A 20,680-nucleotide genomic window follows, 5' to 3' on the forward strand; every position below is an offset into this window, starting at 1 on the left:
TTTTGAAAATGTGGCCTACCCGCTTGCCCATTGCGCCCGTGCGACACCCTGAAAATCACATGGTCTGTGCAAAATGGAAATCAATTGCTGCCTCAAGGGCCTTAACTGGCCCACTAATTAATGGCGGGTGCGCCTCGGAACTCATAGTGTGCCCGCCTTCCTCAATATCGCGATGGCGCACGGTGATGTTGGGACGCACGCCTGATATCATCGTGCGTCATTTTGCACATCGGCATGTCGGGCCCGCCCCCCCATGCCGACTGGAAAATTCTGCCCCAATAATCAAACTTACTAAAAGTAAATATTAAACAACAGCTTTTAATTGATTACAAAATGTTTAAGCCAGACCTCCTCAGATATTGATAAAAGGGCATGTAAGACTTGGCTAGCTGCCTTAGCAATGATAAACCTGAGCCAGTGGACTTCAGAGGATCTTCACCTCTGCTTCCTAACTTGCTTCACCCTTCTTTGTTTTGATCTGCCCTGTAAAGGACTTTGTTGGCCTGCCAATGGCAGTTGCAAATGAAGGATCTCACATTAAACTATCTGGGGCTGAAAATGTTCAGTCCCAAAGGTGTTTCTGGGCTGCAGATTGGGTGCAGGATTCAGGAATTCTGGTAGGTACTGGAAATGCTGAGTCTGCTCAGAAGCCCCTAGCATTTCATGCAGGAGCCTGGGGTAAACTAAACCTCCTTCTGCCGCAAAAATGGGCTTTGTCGTAGAATGAGAGGGATCAAGGGAAGGGAGTTGTCATGCTACAATGTTTCCTCAAGCCCAGTCTCACTGCATTGAGTTGCTTTGCAGGTTGGTTCAGTGGCACAAATGGGGCCCAATGGGATCTCTAGGCCAGGACCCTGGCTTGGACAACCCTGGATATACTTTCTACACCTGATGAGATAAATAAGATTGATTTGCTTGGCTGGCAGCATTTATTGCTGGTGGGATAGAGTAGTGGGTTGTGGGGGTGGTGCAGGGAACAGTGGAGGGAGTGTGGAACACCCTTCAAATATAGCACCACAATTATGTTGATGGAGTGGGGCCATGGGATTTTGGCCCATTTCTCTTTCAAATCATCTACATGCTGTGTGATTATAGTATCTATTGCATATGAGTCATGAAGTAACCATGGAATGAAACTCTTTTGGTCTGACTGAGATAATTGTAGGCAAACTTCGATGGCAATTAGAGATGGCAATCTACTCCAAAGAACATGATGCGCCTTTGATAGACTTCCCATTTTAATGTATTTTATCTCGTAAAAATGTCAACAGAACTGAATTTATGACAGAACCCAACAGAACAGAGTCAAAGAACATTTCTATATCAATTGTGTTTCCTGAATTGAAAAGAACAATTTACCATCCTCTTCCCATTAGACAAAACAAGGGCCAAATTTGTTCTGGCAAAAGATTTTCACACTTATTAAATTTGTATTTATTATTACCTTTCATTGTTCCCTCTTTTTGTAATCTATTAAGGTACAAAAGTGGCAGCCTAATAATACAAAAAAATTATTTTCTTGTATGTGAAAGAAATTCCTGTACGTTAATAGATGGTAGGATGAAATACGTCAAAGGATTAAGTTCAATTGAAGTATTTTAAACTTAGATTTAATTAAAATGATTAAGTGAAGGTGCTGTCTGGACATGGAATAAAGTCATGTACAGCTATGTATGAATAATAGATATAGCGTGATAATGAAAGTTACCTCACACTGATTACCATTTTTCAGCCTTCAACTATAAGACATGAGAAAGATGATAAATGACATTGTGGCCTAGCTATATTATTTTAGTTTTTAATTTAGATTTAAACTAATTGAGTTTAAAATTGCAAAAAAGATGCTCTTTTTCTTATTACCTCTATGAAGGTTTTTTATTCCATTAGGAACCTAATTTACTATCAATTTTTGCTAATAAACTTTAGCTAATTTTCCCTGCTTCATTTCCTCCAAAGTAAATCTGTTACAATAAAGTTACCCATTTAACTCTTAATTCCACCTGAGGGCACTGCTTTGTTGCAGCTATGTATCTCAGTCTGTTCCCCGTTGGATGTTATGGAGATCCAGCAGAATTGCACTATGCTACGATTGGTTTGAGTTTTAAACCGTCGATTGTAAAAGAGCAGGAAGACTGAAGAGGCTGAAAAAATCCACAGTTTTCACATCTGGGAAACAAGGGAATTGTGCAATAGGACTTTGAAAAAAATTATTCTTCCAGTGGTAACCCCCCCAGGATGTTGATAGTGGGGAATTCAATGATGGCAATACCATTGAATGTCAATGAGAGATGGTTAGATTCTCTCTTGTTGGAGATGGTCACTGCCTAAATCTTGTGCAGCATGAATGTTACCTGTCATTTCTCAGCCCAATCCGACTGTTGTCCAGGTCTTGCTGCATATGGACATGGACTTCTTCAGTATCTGAGCAGTCATGAGTGGTGCTGAAAATTGTGCAATCATCAGCGAACATCCCCACTTCTGACCTTATGATGGAGGAAAGATCATTGATGAACCAGCTGAAGATGGTTGGGCTGAGGACACTATCCTGAGGAATAGCTGCAGCAGCGGAGAGGTGGTAGCATAGTGGTATGGTCATCGGCCTAGTAATCCAGAGACCTGGGATAATGCTCTGGGGACCTGGGTTCAAATCCACCATGGCAGATGGGGGAATTTGCATTCAATACATTAATTAAAAGTCAAATGATGATGATTTTGTCAATTTTCGTAAAAACCCACCTGGCTCACTAATGTCCTTTAGGGAAGTTAATCTGCTGTCCTTACCTGGCCTGGCCTACATGTGAACTCCCGACCTCAGCAATGTGGTTGACTCTTAAATGTCCTTTGAAATGGCTTAGCAAACCATTCAGTTCTCAAGGGCAATTAGGGATGGGCAATAAATGCTGGCCTAGCCAATGACACCCCGATCCCATGCCTGAATAAAAAAAATGTCCTGGAATGAGATGATTGGCCCCTAACAACCACAACCATCTCTCTTTGTGCTAGGTATTACTCCAACAATTGGAGAGTTTTCCCCCCAATTTCCATGAACTCCACTTTTACTAGGGCTCCTTGATGCCACACTCAGCCAAATGCTGCCTTGATGTAAAGGGCAGTCACTCTCACCTCATCTCTTTAGTTCAGCTCTTTTGTCCATATTTGGACCAAGGCTATAATGAGGTCAGGAGCTGGTGGAACCCAAACAGAGCATCAGGGAGCAAGCTGTTGCTGAGTAAGTATCGCTTGATAGCACTGTCGCCAACACCTTCCATCATTTTGTTGATGATCGAGAGTATGCTGATGGGACGGTAATTGACCAGATAGGACTTGTTAGGAAGCCAAAGATTCAGAGTTATAAAACTTAGGTTGTGAAATTCAGCGGTGTTGTTAATGCTATAGAAACCCGAAACTCTAAAAATGTCAGCCAGGACCCTTCCCTGAGAGTGTGCTGGAAGCGTGCAGAGTGTGCAAATTATGAAACTAAAAAACAGCTAACACTGATTTTAGTGCCTGATCTGCCAATTTGTACCTTGCAGATCCTGTTAATGCCTCCTTGTAATCACTCCCAGCTGAATACGCATTTAGCTGAACAAGAGATCACCTCATTAGTGCTTTTTAAAGAGATCAGCTTTCAGGTGAGATGCTTTGACTTTCTTTGGCTGCTGAAGAGTTAGTGGAAGTTCTGTGTTGTGTGCTATTGGAGGAGTCGATAGAGGTTTTTGGATTTGCAAGGTAGGTGATGGTGGTGTTAGTTATGTCAATTATTTTGTTAAGGTTAAATATAAACAGGTGATGGGTATTTATTAATTAATTGGCTTACGCTTGAGGCCTTCTGCGGCTGGTGGGTGCCACAGGGGCTGGAGTGCATCATCAGCTCCTGTACTGACATTTTAATTTCATTTGACAAGTTTCCTTTGAAAGTTTTGCTTTTTGTTACAGTACCCCTTTAAGGGGCTTTCAATTAGATAATTAGTTTACATTTGTTCTTCTGGTTATCAAAAGAGCATATAAAGTGGGACAGCTGGGACACTGGGTTGCTTTTTAAAAATTTATCCATTCATGGGATGTGAGCATTGCTATCTAGGCCAACATTTATTACCCATCCTTAATTGCCCTTGAGAAGGTGGTGGTGAGCCATGTGCTGCAGTCCATGTGGTGCAGGTATAGCCACAGAGTTGTTAGGAAGGGAATTCCAGGATATTGACTCAGTGACAGTGAAGGAATGGCAATATCGCTCCAAATCAGGATGATGTGTGATTTGGAGGGGAACTTGCAGATGGTGGTGTTCCCATGTATCTGCTGCCCTTGTCCTTCTAGGTAACAGAGTTTGCGGGTTTGGAAGGTGCTGTCGAAGGTACCTTGGTGAGTTGCTGCAGTGCATCTTGTAGATGGTACACACTGTTGCCAAGTGCACTGGTGATGGGGGGAGTGAATGTTGAAGGTGGTGGATGGGGTGCCAATCAAGCAGGCTGCTTTATCCTGGATGGTATCGAGCTTCTTGAGTGTTGTTGGAGCTGCACTCGCTCAGTCAAGTGGTGAGTATTCCATCACACTCCTGACTTGTGCCTTGTCGATGATGGACAGGCTTTGGGGAGTCACGAGGTGAGTTATTCTCCACAGGATTCCCAGCCTGTGAGCTGCTTTTGTAGCTGCAGTATTTATATGGCTGATTAATCAGTAGGAGATAGAGATCTGTAATGTTTCAATCTGTGAATAAACCTACTATCAAGTCTAATTTTGTACTTCACCATCTGGCTTGGATCCACTTAACAAGGTTGCAGAGAATGGTTGCCTAAAGGTGAAGATTGGAATCTAAGATTTTTTTCAGGCAGAAGGTTGTAATCTGAGTTACTTTTGGAAAGAATTGCTGAAAACAAATGTAAAGTGTTAGGCTTTGATTTCCCATCAATATTCCCTGAATCTGAACCTTAAGACTAATGAAAAGATGAAGTAGCTGTGTAGACACTGGTTACTGAGGAAAAATTTATGACCTTGACATTGTCATTCCTAACAAAAGCAAGATAAGGTGTAAAGGTTTCTCAGTTAGAGGCACGCAGTTGGACACTGAGGAAGGTTTGGATATTTTATTCAGCTTTATGTATAAAAATTATAAGAAAGATGATCTATTAAATGCATACGAGTCATGGTCAGACTTCAATAAATTTTGAAAGACAGATGGTTATTCCGTAGAGTAAAACATGGAATTTAACAGACTATATAAAAGATTGCAGAAGTTATATTTGGAAATACCTTGTTCAGTGCTGGTGTTCAAATTGTTTGATTGTGCTAAAGTGTCACATGTGGATAGACTCTTGGCCTTAACTTGAGTTAGATTCTCAGAAAAAAAAACACACTTTTGGATCAGATGTATGGTATAAAAAAAATCCCTGGGGAAAAGTCATTACCAGCAGCCAAATGGCACAAATGGGACGTTTGGTGTTGTCACAGGAGACAGAGGACTCAATGGTCACAGAATTTTGAGATCATTCAGATATGAGGCGTAGGAATCAATACAACAAGAGTAACAGACAAAGGAAATGAGGATGGAGACCTTTTTGGAGGACCTGGCATATGACAGGAATAGAGTAATAATAAAAGAATGAACCCCAGGAATGCCTGGGGAAATACTACATTAGTACATAATAAATAGGAGCAGGAGTAGGCCATTTAGCCCTTCGAGTTCGCTCCGCCATTCAGTTAGACCATAGCTGCTCTTCTACTTCAACACCATTTTCCTGCACTATCCCCATATCTCTTGATGTTTTTAATATGTAGCAATCTATCGATCTCAGTCTTGAACATAATGACTGAGCCTCCATAGCTGTTTCACATGTGATTCGAAATATCATTATGCGTCAAACTGTTCAAAACGGAGTAATAGGGTTTTCGAGGCGACGCACAACATGGGAGATTCAGAAGTGGAAAATGATATTTATGAGCCTGAGTGAACCGGTCACAAGAAGCTTCAGTCCAGTAATGAGTGCACTAGTTGTGGACTTATTTAATTGTGTCATGTTGGACAGTTTATGCATATACGCAGTAAGTGAAATAGATTGGTTGAAATGTTATTTATATTCACTCAGTAGTAAGGATTGAAGTAAAGACATTTATACATATAAGGACATTAGAATATGAAAGTTCTATTTGTTTCAGGTTCAGCAATGACAGCATTTCAAGGTCACTGAAAAGAGTGGTGATTCCATGCAGAATAGCTGGGGTAAGCCAATTTATTTCTACAGATGTCGTATCTAGTGAAATACCCTTGCTACTGAACAAGCATTTCATGAAAAAGGCACAAATGAAATTGAAAATTATAAAGCAGTTGTCTTTGGATAAATTGCAAATTACTGACATTCCAATCAGGATATTTTTGCATCCCTTTAACAAAACCTAGCATCTCTAGTCAAAATGTTAAAGAAATGTTAATGGCTTGAGGTGACAAGAGTTTGAGAGAAAAAAAAAGCAAATTGTCTTAAAGTTACGTCGACAATTTGCTTATCCCCCTTGTCAGATTGAAAATCCTATTAAAGGTTGCAGGAGTAGTGGATGATAAGTACACTAAACATACTGAAGAGATTAGTGAAGGATGTGATATGTGCAAGAAGTATCAGAGGACACCATCATGGCCTATTGTAAGTCTCCCATTAGCACAAGACTTTAATGAAGTTGTAGCTACGGATTTAAAGATGTGGGATAAGGGTAGAAACACTTTCATTTTGCATTTCAAAGATATGGCAACAAGACAAAGGGTGGAATTTTCCCATCCTGCCCGCGACTGGCTTCGTGGCGGGTGGGAGTGGAAAATCCAGTGGCAGGCAAAAAGTTGGAAATCCGTCAGTGTAGAAACAGTTTGCAGTTCTCTCAATGGTGGGTTTAAGGCAGGTCGGTTTTCTCGCCGACTACTGGTGTGAACACCATTTGCATTCATTAACACGCCAAGAATGCTCATTAAAAACTGTTGCTCGTCGGAATCTTGCCAGGTCTTCCAATCTTGCATCATGCCAGCGGGAAATCATGTCGGCCTCAAACCTGTGTACAAGTTGGACCTCAGTTCGCTGGAGACTTCGAGGTGAGTGGAACTTACATAGCCTACCTGCCAATAGCGCTGCACCAGTCTTGTTGTAATGAACGCCACACTGCTGGGGCTGTAGGGTTTGTCTGCTCCCACTCTTTACCTGCATTGTCCCGAAGAACACAACTGTGCTGTGGTACTTACGCAGGCCTCCACTTTCAGAAGCCAGCACTTCAGCCAGGAGTGGGGTTGATGAACATGAGGGGGCAATGGGGAGGGGAGGCCATGGAATGGTGGTGAGAGGGAAGGGCGAACATAATTGGGCCTTTCTGGAGTAGCCCTCTTGTTGGCACAGGAGTCAACAGGAGTCTGCTTAGAAAGAAAGGAGGAAGACCTCCCTGTGATGAAAGCCACTGAGAGCCAGTGGTTTCATTAGCACTGTTAAAGGGTTACTCAGAACTCAGTGGCTTCACATCATATTCGCTGCATCTCAAGAGTAACACATAGGAATGCAGAATTTGGGAATGCAGGTAATAATGAAGGAGGCACAGCTGCATCGTATATGGCATTCCATCAATGAAGGTCTGTCACGTGTTCACCAGATTTGACACTCCTAACAGGCCAAAGGAAATCCACTCATTGACCATGAGCAACTGATTGGTCATTAATATGCCACATCAGAGATTGGAGCACAGAGCTAGGATGGGTCAATCATCTCAATTAAACTTTAGCATCTCATGCAGGGCTCAAGATGTTACATCTGTGATGCCATTTTGGTCACCTTGATATGTGTGCTAGTGTCTCAGGGCCAAGGTGGCATCAGCCACCATGGAAGTAGGGCAGAAAAAGCTATGGACCCTTACAATTTCCAAACATGTCATCCCCTGAGCTTCACTTTCTTGCCCCTTGAATCATTAATGTCTTCAATGTTTCCTTTCAGAGAGAAGGAAAAAGCTCATAAGGATCCAGCGCTCAATGCTGCCTCTGTCAGGATCCTAATGCAATGGAGGAGGTGAAGGAGGGAGAGGCAACTCTGCATGCAGCTCCAGCAGGAGGGATATGGTTTATCATAGAAGATTTACAAATGAGTGAGAGGCAATGCTGTGCATGTCTGCACTTGTCCTGACCTCTGCTACACCACATATGCCACATTCTTTGTGAAGACCTGATGCCACGTGGAGTTGAAGGGTAGCCCCTGCCAGTGGCTTTGAAGGTGACTGCAGTGCTAAATTTCTTGACCTCTGGTTCTTTCCAAGGATCAATAGGGGACTTGTGTGGCATCTCTCAGTCCGCAAAACATTGATGCATAAAGGAGGTCACAGATGCCCTTTACAGGAAGGCCCATCACTATGTCAGGTTTGCTCTGGATGAAGATAGCCCGGATGCGAGATTCACCGGATTCGCCGCTATCTAATGCTGCACACACTGCTGTGACTGAGATGTGGACATGCCTAGGGATCTCCTCCTCCTGTGCATGCCTTTTCTTCTGCCACTACCACTGAGGAGGCAGGAATGCCGCTAGAATATCAATGCTGATGAGCTGCCCTCACTCAATGTGTTATTTGAGGAAGAAGGGTTAGTAACACCTACATCACACACTTCCAATAAAGATTTAAACACATCTCCCTGACATCACACAAGGGTTCAGAGACTAGTTCAACTGAGGCCGACATCACAGGAATGTGAATCACTGAGTGGGGGGAAGGCTAAACCTCGAAATAAGAGGATTTCAAAGTACAAAATCACAAATTCAGTTGCCAAAAACATTCACATAACCATCAAATGTATTCACAAAAGTGCAATTTCTTTACATGTATAACACACCCGTGACCCAAAAATGACATCAATTTTTCACCCATTTCCTAACTCTAGCGCTATGTCTGGGTGCAGCCCTGACATCCACAGCAGAGGTGGAGGCTGCCTGCTGACTGCAATGACCTGATGTCTGTGATAACCTTGGCATAACTCTGGTGGCCCGAGGCCTGGAGTACCCTGGCCTGATAAGGGTCACCTGCTCAGTGGCAGGAGCACCCTCGGCAGCCTGAGACATTGGAGTGGATGGGGTCACAAGCAGAGGGGGCTATGAGCGGCTCTGAGTGCCAGAGACCTGGGCTGCCCCTGCCTCCAACTGCTGTGGAGATGTATCAGTGAGATGTTCTCCAGAAAGTGAGCCCGGGCCTAATCTACAGCTGTGCCCCACTGACATGTGTCTCTCTGAGCTGGTGGAGTGTGCTGTTCTTCCAGAACTTCCTCTTCAGACGCTGTCTGGCGGCTTGCACTGATGTTGACTGACTTGGGGGCCTCGATCTGCTGGTGCCTAGAAAATAGAGCTTCAATTAATGAGCATGAGCTAGATAAGACTGCATGTGACTCACTGTGATTGTCAGGATTTGATGAGGTGATGGAGCTGTGGTCCGTACTAGGTTGCTGGGAGAGGTCGATCTCCCCTTCCCCATAGGAGCGATCCCTGTCCTCCCCAACTCAGCTGAAGGGGCTCCTCAAACTCACTGAAAACCATGAGGTCAGCTGTCCCTCCCCTGGGCTGTGATCTCTCACACCTGTTGTGTGCCAGCTTGGCCTGTATAGAGAAGAAAGAAAGGCAGGTGATGAGAAAGGATGGAGCAGAGGTCGGGTGAGATGCACGTCCCCTGTGTGTGGTGAGCCCTCCCCAGAAGGGCCAGAAAATGGAGTGTGAGCAACATGACAAATGGGATGATGGTGATATGAAAGTCTCGATGAGAGAATGAGGGTTGATTATGTCTCCCCGCTAATGGTTGTGTACGATCCCTGAAGAGAGTAGCCGTTTAAGTGCATGATGCTATGATGGGAGTTTGATATTGGAGGGAGTTGAAGAATGACTTACCCTGGGGGAGCGGATGAGATCATTCATCCTCTTCCTGCACTGGGTGGCATTTCGGGCAGGGTTGCCAGCCACAGTGACCTGCTCTGCAACAGCCTCCCATTCCTGGAGCCATCCCTGGAATTATAGCACTTGCCCATGCGCCTGCACTCCTCTGATCACAGCCTGGAGGACCTGGTGGGTGAAGCAGGATGCTGCCTTCTTCTTGAGGCTCTCAGCCTTCTTCTTCTGGCTGCAAGAGGCCTCTGGTGGGCTGGAGAGAATGAGATTATGAGTTGGACTGGCCTTTAATTATGGCGCCTGGACCTTCAAACCCGCTGGCTGATGGCGGGCAGACGAATCAACTCCTGGTCCACCATGTGATAGGGACCGATACATGCCTAAGAATAATTAATGACCCTCCAAGCGAGGAATTGGGAGTGAGTTCCCGCCATTCCGGCCAGCGGGGTGGGCGTTGCCAAAACCGCTCGCCACGGCACTTAGTCTCATATAAGGAAAATTCCACCCAAGGTCTTTCAACAGTAATACAGAGAAAAGAGACAAAAGACAAAAAGGCAAAAGCGTGCTTATGGATAGAATCATGGAAAAATGGATAGGAACTGGACTGAGGGCACTGGCTAAATTCCTGAGTGACAGTGTGGTGGTGGGGGGAGTTAGCCAATGACGAGTTTAGATACATGTGCGTCAAGTGTGAGCATTTTAAAGATGAACACTTCAGCTGAAAGTCCTTTCAGTAATTGCTTCTGAAAGAAATTACACGGTGACTGATGAGCTGCTCCATAAGATCTTAACCGACAAAGCAAATTGCAAGTTAACTTCTGCCCTGGCAGTCCATGCAAAGAATTTGCTTCAAATGGTTGGGGACGATAGTTTGTATTACTTGGTCGATGTGAATAATCCAGATCCTGATAATTTGGGCCAGGTCATTACAGAAAGATGACCCTACATCTAAAGAAGAAAGAGAGCAGCTAAAAGCTTGATTGGACAGTTAAAATGGTTATATAATCAGACAAAATGCAATGTCAGTTATGACAAATTGGAACATAGTACTATCATGAAACACGCCACAATTCAGGATATTTTGAGGGCAGATAAACCGTTAGAGAATTAAATTCGGAGAAACTCGACCTCATTCACGGGTGGGATAAGAGGGGTGAGTGGGCTTGCTAATGCAAGTTGTTTGTACTTTAGCTTATAAGTGCTGCTGCTTGCTTGTGTGAACAGGACAACTTCATTTCGCTTCAGAGCTGCTTTGACAGAAATAACAGGCTTCAGTTCAGGACTCCCGAGGAGTCATACCAGTTGGGGCCTTCCTGGTATCAGACAGCCTTCCCTTACCTTGGGAATGGGGATTGTGGTCTCCGCTGGAGGCACCTCCTCCTCCGAGGAAGAGAGGGCCAGAAGGGGGAGGGGGCCGGGTGTCCCTTTTCAGCCTACAGGGGAGCAACCTGTGGGAGGACAACGCAAGCACAAGGGGCACAGGGCCAACAGGAAGTGCAAGGCAGAAGGGGCCGCAGAAGACACCACTATCCTGCTGCCAGGGTTTACAGGCGGTGATGTAGCTACCTCAATATGTCTGAGGTGCAATGCCGAAGGTGGGTCTGCCTCTCAAGGGAGACAGTGACCTCCATGTGACAGATGATCAGCCCTGAGATCAACTCCGACTGTGTGGGTGGACACCCCATGCCAGTGGTGTGAAGGTCTCAGTGGCCCTCAACTTCTATGCCTCCGGCTCTTTCCAGTGGTCGGTGGGTGATCTTTGTGGAGCCTCCAAACCAGCTGTCCACAGTTGTGTCAAGCTGGTGACAGATGCTCTGTTCAGGTGTGCATTGACTTTCATTCACTACCGCACGGATGAGGCCAGCCAGGCAGAGACAGCCAGAGGCTTTGCCACAATTGCTGGGTTCCCCCGCATCCAGGGTACAATAGACTGTACACATGTGGCCATCAAGGCTCCAGCGGGTGAGCTGGGTGCCTTCATCAACAGGAAGGGCTTCCACTCCATGAACGTGCAGATAGTGTGTGATCACAGGATGCAGATTCTGCAAGTCTGTGCCAGGTACCCAGGCAGCTCCCATAATGCTTACACCCTGAGACACTCCCAAATGCCGGGGCTCTTCAGTGCTCCAGCCCGGCTGCTGGGTAACAAGGGCTCTCCCCTCAGAAGGTGGCTTATGACACCTCTCCACCATCCAAGGACAGGCTGAGCAGCGGTACAATAGGAGCCATGACTCCACAAGGGCTGTGGTAGAGAGAACCATCGGTCTTCTCAAGATGCGATTCCAATGCCTGGACTGTTCAGGGGGTGCACTGCAATATCCCCAGATCATGTGTCATTGATAGTGGTCGCATGCTGCGCTCTCCACAATCTGGCACTGGAAAAGGGGAGACACAGTGGAGGAAGAAGATGTTGACCCAGCTGCTCCGGCAGCAGACGATGAGTCCAGTAGTGAGTCCGAGGATGAGCACAGTCAAGAGAACACTGAGGGGATAGACACTGACCTGGGCAACCTCCAGGGAGGCAGGGACACCCGGGACTCTGATCCAATGCTCCTTCAGCTAGACTACCAAATAAGAACAACCATCACATGCCAGGGCTTCAGGCTCCATACTCGATACCTGACAGGAACATTTGTTTGGTGAACAACATGAACTATGTGCCATTTCATTAAAGTTCTAAGACAAACAAGTCACTCATAACCTCATGGGTTACCCTTCACCTGCAGAACAAGTGAAGCACCCAGAGGCTGGTTGAACACAAGCACATTTAATGCTGTGGTGCCTGGCATACATAATACAAATGTATTATCCATCACACCTAATAATAATTAGCGTAAAAGTGGGGGGAAAAATATCACTAGTGATAAGCCCGTGTTGTGCTTAAGGTGTTTTAAGTTTTCGCTCGCGGGTGCTATGTCTAGGTGCTCCCCCCTTACTGGCACTGGCATTGGAGACAGCCAGACACTCTGCTGTCCTGTTGGTCTTGATGACCTTGGTGGGCATCCTTTGGCCTGTAGAGCCAGTGCTGGCCCCGCCTGGGAGGGAGCAGCCAGTGGCACGACTGGCATCTCCCTGCTCGCCACAGCCTCATTGGATGCCACAGTTACTGGCAGAGGGGCGGAGGAGCTGCTGCCTTCATCCAGAGCGCCCTGAGAGGAGTCCACAGAGACAACAAACAGGTCATGCACCAATATGAGGTTGCTCTGGACCTCCCTGTTCACCATTGACGGATGGGCACCTAGCTGCGATACTGGGTACCCAATCCATCTCCCGTACTGACACTGGCCACCTGAGGTCATTGCCGCTGTGAGGGCTCGCAGGCTGAGTGCATCCTCAGGATGCCCTGATTGATCTCCTGGAGGAGCCTCTCCATGAGAGTCGCCACTCTCTCCATGGAGGAGGCAGTGCGCTCAGCCATGAGGGTCATTACATTGCTCATGCTCCGCATGGACTCCTCCATCAAGGAGACCATGGCGTGCATTCCCTCATGTATCTCCGCCAGATCCTCCTAACTGCTGTGCTAAGTGACCCATGCCAACATGGTACACACTCTTCCTGATCACAGGAGATCATTGAACCGCTTACGGCGCCGCACCCATGTGCACCTCACATCATCGGAGCTCACCCTGGACGCCACCTCCTCCCAGGCATTTTTGGTGAAGTGGGGTGGGGGGGTCTCCTCCCGTCCCTGGGGCCAAGGATCTCTCACCGTGCTGCCACCTCCTCCATGAGGGCAGCAAGACACTCATCAGAAAAACACAGGGCCGACTGCCCTCCCGCCTGCCGTGTTCACCAGTAATGATCTCCATGACGAGGTGCAAGTGCTTCACTGGCAGCCATCGAATGGCTGCCGCGGCCACTTTTGAATCGGCCACCGGGTCGCCTTTGGACCTAGCGGACATTGAGCTCCTGCCCCCGCCCACCCCTTCTCGCTGTTGCCGCTGTCGCATCTTACGCTGGGCGAGCCTTAACTGGCGTAAAATCACGGTGCGGAGCTGATTGCGGGCAGCAGGCCTGCTCCCGCCGAGTCTGCATGCCAAAAGTAAAATTCTGACCATAGACACAGGTACCACTTAAATCTATTTTAAAATATAATTTCCAATAACATTATAGACATTAATTTCTTTGTGACAGGTATCCCTTCTATGCTCACCACAGTATGTCCTAAAGTTAATGTGGTCTGCTGCATTCTTCATAGCTGCACTCTCATGAAGGTGCAATCCTATCCACCAGGCCTTCGGAATGCACCTCGAGAAGAGGAGGAGATACCTGGGACCTCTTCACTCTGGAGGGACTGTTTATGAACTGATGCTCAGATTCTGGTTCCTCTGAGATCTCATCCCCATATCACCATTATTCAACATTACTCCACCTTTCAATCCATCCATTACGCTCAAACACATTGTCCTTTTAGCCAAATTCCTGAAACAAAAAGACACCTCAAAAAACTATTCCGTAACAACATTACCTAGTAACACTCCTAATAATGCATATAAGACTGAAATAATTACCCTTTTGCATTCCCTTTGTGCCTGTTTGCCAGTGCTTTTGCCTGTCTTGGTACATCTACACCTTGCTAGCCCAGTGGCTGAAGCTTGGCTGATGGAAGGCTGCTCATTTCCAGTAGGAGAGACTGCGGATGGCCTTTCAGGACATGGCATCAGACGGTGTCAGCTAGGCACGGGCAGCAGCAATCTGGGTGGGCTAGCTGAGAGACAGCTGCAGGGCGCGTACTGGTGTTGTGGCAGTGATGGGAGCGTGAATGCTGTCCTCCTCATATCGGACAGCAAGTTGGTGCATCATGGAGCCACTGCCATTCCCTTGGAGTGGCACCTCAGCGATCCTAGCAATCTTGTTGCACAAATTGATGGGCTGTGTGAAATTCTGCATGTCCTGTTTGCATCTGCAGCCATGATGGCAGCAGCCTGAACCTGCATGGCACCAAGCTGGGCTTACATGGCAACACACTTGGGTCTCATGACCGCAGCCTTAGCCTCCACTGCAACACTGAGACCTTCAGTGGCTTCTGCTGATGCTACAATGGATGCTGAGATATCAATCACCACAGCTGTGTCCATGGCATGGGCAGAGTTTTTGTGTTTTCTTACATTACATGAACAGTATTTTGTATGCGAGATGTGTGCATTTTCTTACCATCAGAGTGGTTGTCCCAATTTAAATAATCCCAGCAGCAAGCCTTTTTGTCAGTTAGCGATGAGCTCTGCTTGTCAGGAAATTACAGATCTCCTATCATTATTTTATTCTATCCATGAATGAAATGGAAATCATGAATTTTCTGCACATAATTTTAATGAACAGGAAATCAGAGGCCAGGAGTGCACTTTTTCACAATATGCAGTCCAAAGGTGTATCAGGGGCACCAAAGAAATACACAACATTAGCTGCACCCTGTACTTATAGTCCAGTGAGATTTTTTGTTTTCTCACTAGAGGAGCACTGATCAGTTTTATAACTGTCCCATGGGGGAGAAGTTTTAGCTCAGCAGGTGGGCGCGCACCCGACCCGACCGAGCGTAAAATTACGCACGATGGCGTTGGGCGAGCATCCCAAAGTCATCATGTGCTTTCGCAATGTTTCAGTCGGCAGTGCTCCTGGAGCCAGCAGTGAGCCCACCATCAATCAGAAGGCCGATTAAAGCTATTAAAAGGGTAATTGAAAGAAATTTTGTGGCCTTTGCATTTTTTGGGACACCTCATCCACGTGCGGGATGAGGTTTCCAATAATAAAATAAAAATGTTAAAATGTAATTAATAACATGTCCCTGCTCCCGTGACAGAGTCACATGAGGGGACATGTTTTATAACATTTCAAAAATCTTTATTTTTTATTTTGAAAAATGTTCATCTCCCTGAGGCAGCTCTGAGCCGCATGCGTGAAGTTCGCACTTGCCCTCCTCCCCCCACCCCCACACAGCTGAGCGCCGCCACTTGCATTTCATGCAGGGCGGGCCTTAATTGGCCCGCCAGCATGAAATCGCGGTCCAGCCCTGATCCCAGGCAGCGGTCAGCTTCCCGGCCGCCCCAGCCGAGCCTGCCCGATGAGGGAAAGATCCTCCCCATAATCTTCCAAATTCTAACCCCATATCATCCCAATAAAGATATCTAATTACCTTCATGTATCATTCTGTTACCAAATTCACAGGCCGAAAATGATCAAGTAACTGAGTTTTCTCATGGAATCCTACATCAATATTTTTGCATTATAAGAAGCTTTCAGAGGCATTTAACATGTTTATTTTGGTTACTTCAAAGTGATATGTTTTACTGAATTTGATTCATTGACTAAGTAAGATACTTTTAAAGTTATTTTTATATATAAGAGGACTCATTTCTGCTATAGGGAGCAGTTGTGCTGGGGCGAAGTTATAGTTATGAGCAACAATGTTTACTAAGTAAGCAATCTATCAACTCTGCTGTTTTTTCATAGCAGCCTTAACTTTTGCCTAAGTAACAACAATGACTACATTGGATTATGCTGGGGTACAGTTCTCCAGGAGCTGGCACTTGGTTGTCTCCTAAATTGTTATTCTTTACAATGTGAACCGAGATATTGCAGCTGGGTTTTTGCTACCTAGGTGGGTAGCTCATATCAGGAAATTCCCTGACTTAGCTAAAGCCCTTTTCTCACTATCTTCACTCCAGGGAGGAGGGGCTGGGTGGGATAGAGTTGGGCCTGCTGCCCTGGGAAGCAGATTGGAGGCATGCTGAGGTGGGCTGTTTTAAAGCTTTCTTTTGGCTCTCTGGAACTTTGTCCCAGTTGCCTGGTTACATTTTAGGCCCTCTAGCCATCACCATTCATACCCCATAAGCCCCCAGCTACTCCCCTTGCAACCTCCATGTCCCCATGCCAACTCAATGCCACTCATGCCACCACACACTCCCAGTGGCCCCTCATACCCCCGTGCCAACTCATGATGCTTCTATGCCCATTCACCCAGCATACACTATGTACCGAACCAATGAACCTTAGAGTGACAAAGACATGTGGAAACTGCTTAGAAAAAAAACCCATTCATAATTTTTGGGAAAAAAAAACTGGTGTTCCTACAACTCCATAAAAGTGTCAAACAAACAGACTGTTAAAGTATCAGTAAGAGCCTGGGCTCTCCGTCAAGCATACATAATGAGGAATATGTGAGTGAGCTTGTTTACACAGGTCCAGAGAATTGTTGACTTTGCTTGAATGGCATCTCTATGAGGTCATAATAAATTATTTTTCTGTGATCCCTTTTGTCAATGATTCTATTGTCATTTGACATCTACACATTTTCTAGCAGGGAACCCTGGTTTATGATAAAGAAGGGGAAACCTGGCCAGGAATTCCATCTCTAGTTGGATGTATTCCTGGAGGTTTCATCATGTGATCTGTTGCTTTCCTGGCCATTGGGAGGCCAGCAACTCAGTCTCAGCAGTGCCACCAGAAGGGGTGGCTGCTGCTGGGACTGCACCTGGAACATGAGGGCGACATGGGAGCAGGCCACCCTGCCAACCAGTTAAATGGAGTCTGGGGGTGTCAGGACCATTAGGCAGGTACTGGTGAGGCAGTGTAAGTTAGAGAGAACAGGTGTAGGATTGATGCATGGGCGGCCATCGCTGCTCAGTGGGGCCCTTCTGTGGAGCACAGAGTGCCCAAATAGGAGGACCCGTCCCCTGAGCTCGCAGGGAAGCCACCAGGATTCACCAGGTATTCTCCTCATGTGTTGGAGGGCCCACCCAGTGCTGGTAAAATGCCAGAGATGGTGGAAAAAGGCCCTTAATTTGCCACTTAAGTGGTTCAGTTAGTCCCTGGGCAGGAGGGTGCATCCTCAAAGTGAGTGACTTCCTCTAAGGAGTTGTCATTGTCTTCCTGAACCACCACCTGTGGGGCATTTGAATGTGCTGTGGGAGATTAAAGACTTGAATTGGACTGTCGAAATAAGGATGTTTTAAGTGATCATTACCCACGTGATCATACTTTACTTGCTTCTGACATTATGTCAATATAACTGAATAATATAGGCCATGTTAACTGTCTGATATTTAATTCTGTCACCAGGTTGCTGGCAGGTCCCCCCTCCCCTCTGCCTTCCCCATCTCAAAGCCAAGCATACCAGACTCCACTGACATGCCTTCAGGCGTACCTTCTCTGCAGTTATCATTTGTGAGACAGCTGGAGGATTGCCTCCACTCCCTTGTGTTTTTTGCTCTCTTCCCCTCCAAGGAGGAAAAGAAGATACCTGTGTGAGAAAATAATGAGATGTGTTGAACAGATTTATGGAGAGGATTTTTTGAGGGTGTCTATGAAGGTGTGACATTACATAAAGAGGAGAGCGAGTGTCTGCTAGATGTTGAGATACGCATGTGAGGAAGTGCATGGACAGAGAGAGATGGTCAGATGTGCATGTGAGAAGTGCATGGACAGAGAGGGATGGTGAGATGCACATGTGAGGAAGGGCATGGACAGAGAGGGATGGTCAGATGCACATGTGAGGAAGTGCATGGACAGTGAGGGATGGTCAGATGCACATATGAGGAAGTGCATGGACAGAGAGGGATGGTGAGATGTGCATGTGAGGAAGTGCATGGACAGAGAGGGATGGTGAGATGCACATATGAGGAAGGGCATGGACAGAGAGGGATGGTGAGATGTGCATGTGAGGAAGTGCATGGACAGAGAGGGATGGTGAGATGTGCATGTGAGGAAGTGCATGAACAGAGAGGGATGGTCAGATGCACATGTGAGGAAGGGCATGGACAGAGAGGGATGGTGAGATGCACATGTGAGGAAGTGCATGGACAGAGAGGGATGGTGAGATGTGCATGTGAGGAAGGGCATGGACAGAGAGGGATGGTGAGATGTGCATGTGAGGAAGTGCATGGACAGAGAGGGATGGTGAGATGTGCATGTGAGGAAGTGCATGGATGGAGAGGGATGGTGAGATGCACATGTGAGGAAGTGCATGGACAGAGAGGGATAGTCAGATGTGCATGTGAGGAAGTGCATGGACAGAGAGGGATGGTCAGATGCACATGTGAGGAAGTGCATGGACAGTGAGGGATCGGTACACTCATGGTAAGTTGGTGTGAGGAGTTGATGTGTTGGAGCATACTTGAATGCAACGTGAGAATGCAGAGTGAGGGGAGCTTACCTCTCCTGCCCTGTTTAGGTCATTTAGGGATGGGCAATAAATTCTGGCCTTGCTAGCGACATCGACATATCATGAATGAATTTTTTTAAAATTCAAATCGTTTTCACCATTGAACCCATGGGCATGGTTCTGTACTCTTGCTCATGGCCTCACAGGCATACTTCAGCTACGGCTTCTTTGCTTCCCTGTCATGGCCCTTCCTTCCTTCAGTTGGGACAGAATTTCCCTACGGGTCCTTAGAAACTCCAGCAGCACATTAAGGGAAACCTGACTAAAATGAGGAGCAGCCTTTGAGCACATGGAATGCATTCTGCCAGTTCCTTCTGTTGTGCTCCCAACTCCAAAATCCTATTTGCAATGCACCTTTAAATGCTGGAGTTGAAATCTCATCATCACACTCACTCACATTAATCGGCCGGGAAATCTGGAACTGATATGGTAATGCAGCACAAAAACAAAAATACCTGGAAAAACTCAGCAGGTCTGGCAGCATCTGCGGAGAGGAGCACAGTTAACGTTTTGAGTCCGAATGACCCTTCAACAGAACTAGTAATGCAGCAATTGGATTAACAAGTCTCTGACATACATGCTGCACTTCCTTCTAGGTTTCCCACGTGCTACCAGCCACACCAACACCTCCCCCCCTCCTGACCTGCCATCCCCCCCTCCCACCTCCGCACATATCAGGTCCTTAAAATCTAGCCCTCTGTTGCACAATTGGATGATTCTTGACTGTCAATTGAACAGCCAAATATCACATCTTCAATATTTTTACAATGAATAAATGAAATTGCTGAAGGTAAAACAAACCAGCATTTTTTAGTGCCCCTATGATTTTTCTCCTAGGTTGGCTGCTGCAGTTTCCAGAGATTAATCTTCAATTCCAAGAAAATCCTGAGCCCAGACAGCATGGAGGCTAATTGTAGTTTCTGCGCTACCACTGAGCTCAAAATAGGCAAATGACAAATCCAATCTGTAACTTCCTGGTCTGTAACACATTTATCCACTTATATCTAATGACCCATCAAGGCAGCTCAATATTTTCCTTCTTAACTAACCCAAAGATAGATATTCCATACCTCCCATTTAGCATCATACAGTTTGACAGATTATCAGGTGATACAATGAACTTAATTTTTTAAATTTGTGTCTTTTTGTTTTCCCTCTTTCAAGTTTGGGTTTGAACAATTCAAGACATGAGGCTAAATTTTCTCTGTCCTTTGGTGGCAGACTTGGAGATGGGGAAAGGTGGAGAGTTGGGTTGTGATGGCTCCCCATGCATTGCCACTGTGGACTCGGGGCTCCATTTGGACCCAACATCAGGGTACCAATGCCTGCTGAAAAATATAGCCATGGTCTCAAAAAGTATAGTCAGAGGCCTGCTCATAGGGCACTGCCAATGTTGTTCCATGGATAGCAATTAAGAGGTGTTAAAGAGCACCAGGGGAAACTAATCTTTCAGCTTTCTCTTCTCTGCTGTGCAGCAGTGGTTAGCATCTTCCCATAATGTTTTGTATTTATACAACATGTTTAATGTAGTAAGATATCTCGAGGTTCTTCACAGGTGCATTATAAAGGAAAATTTGACATTGAACCACATAAGTAGAGATTCAGGCAATGTCAAGAAGTAGGTTTCAATGAATGCCTTAAAGGGAGGGAGAGA

The sequence above is a fragment of the Cetorhinus maximus genome, chromosome 15 (genome assembly GCF_964194155.1).
Source record: "Cetorhinus maximus chromosome 15, sCetMax3.hap1.1, whole genome shotgun sequence".
Taxonomy (NCBI): Eukaryota; Metazoa; Chordata; class Chondrichthyes; order Lamniformes; family Cetorhinidae; genus Cetorhinus; species Cetorhinus maximus.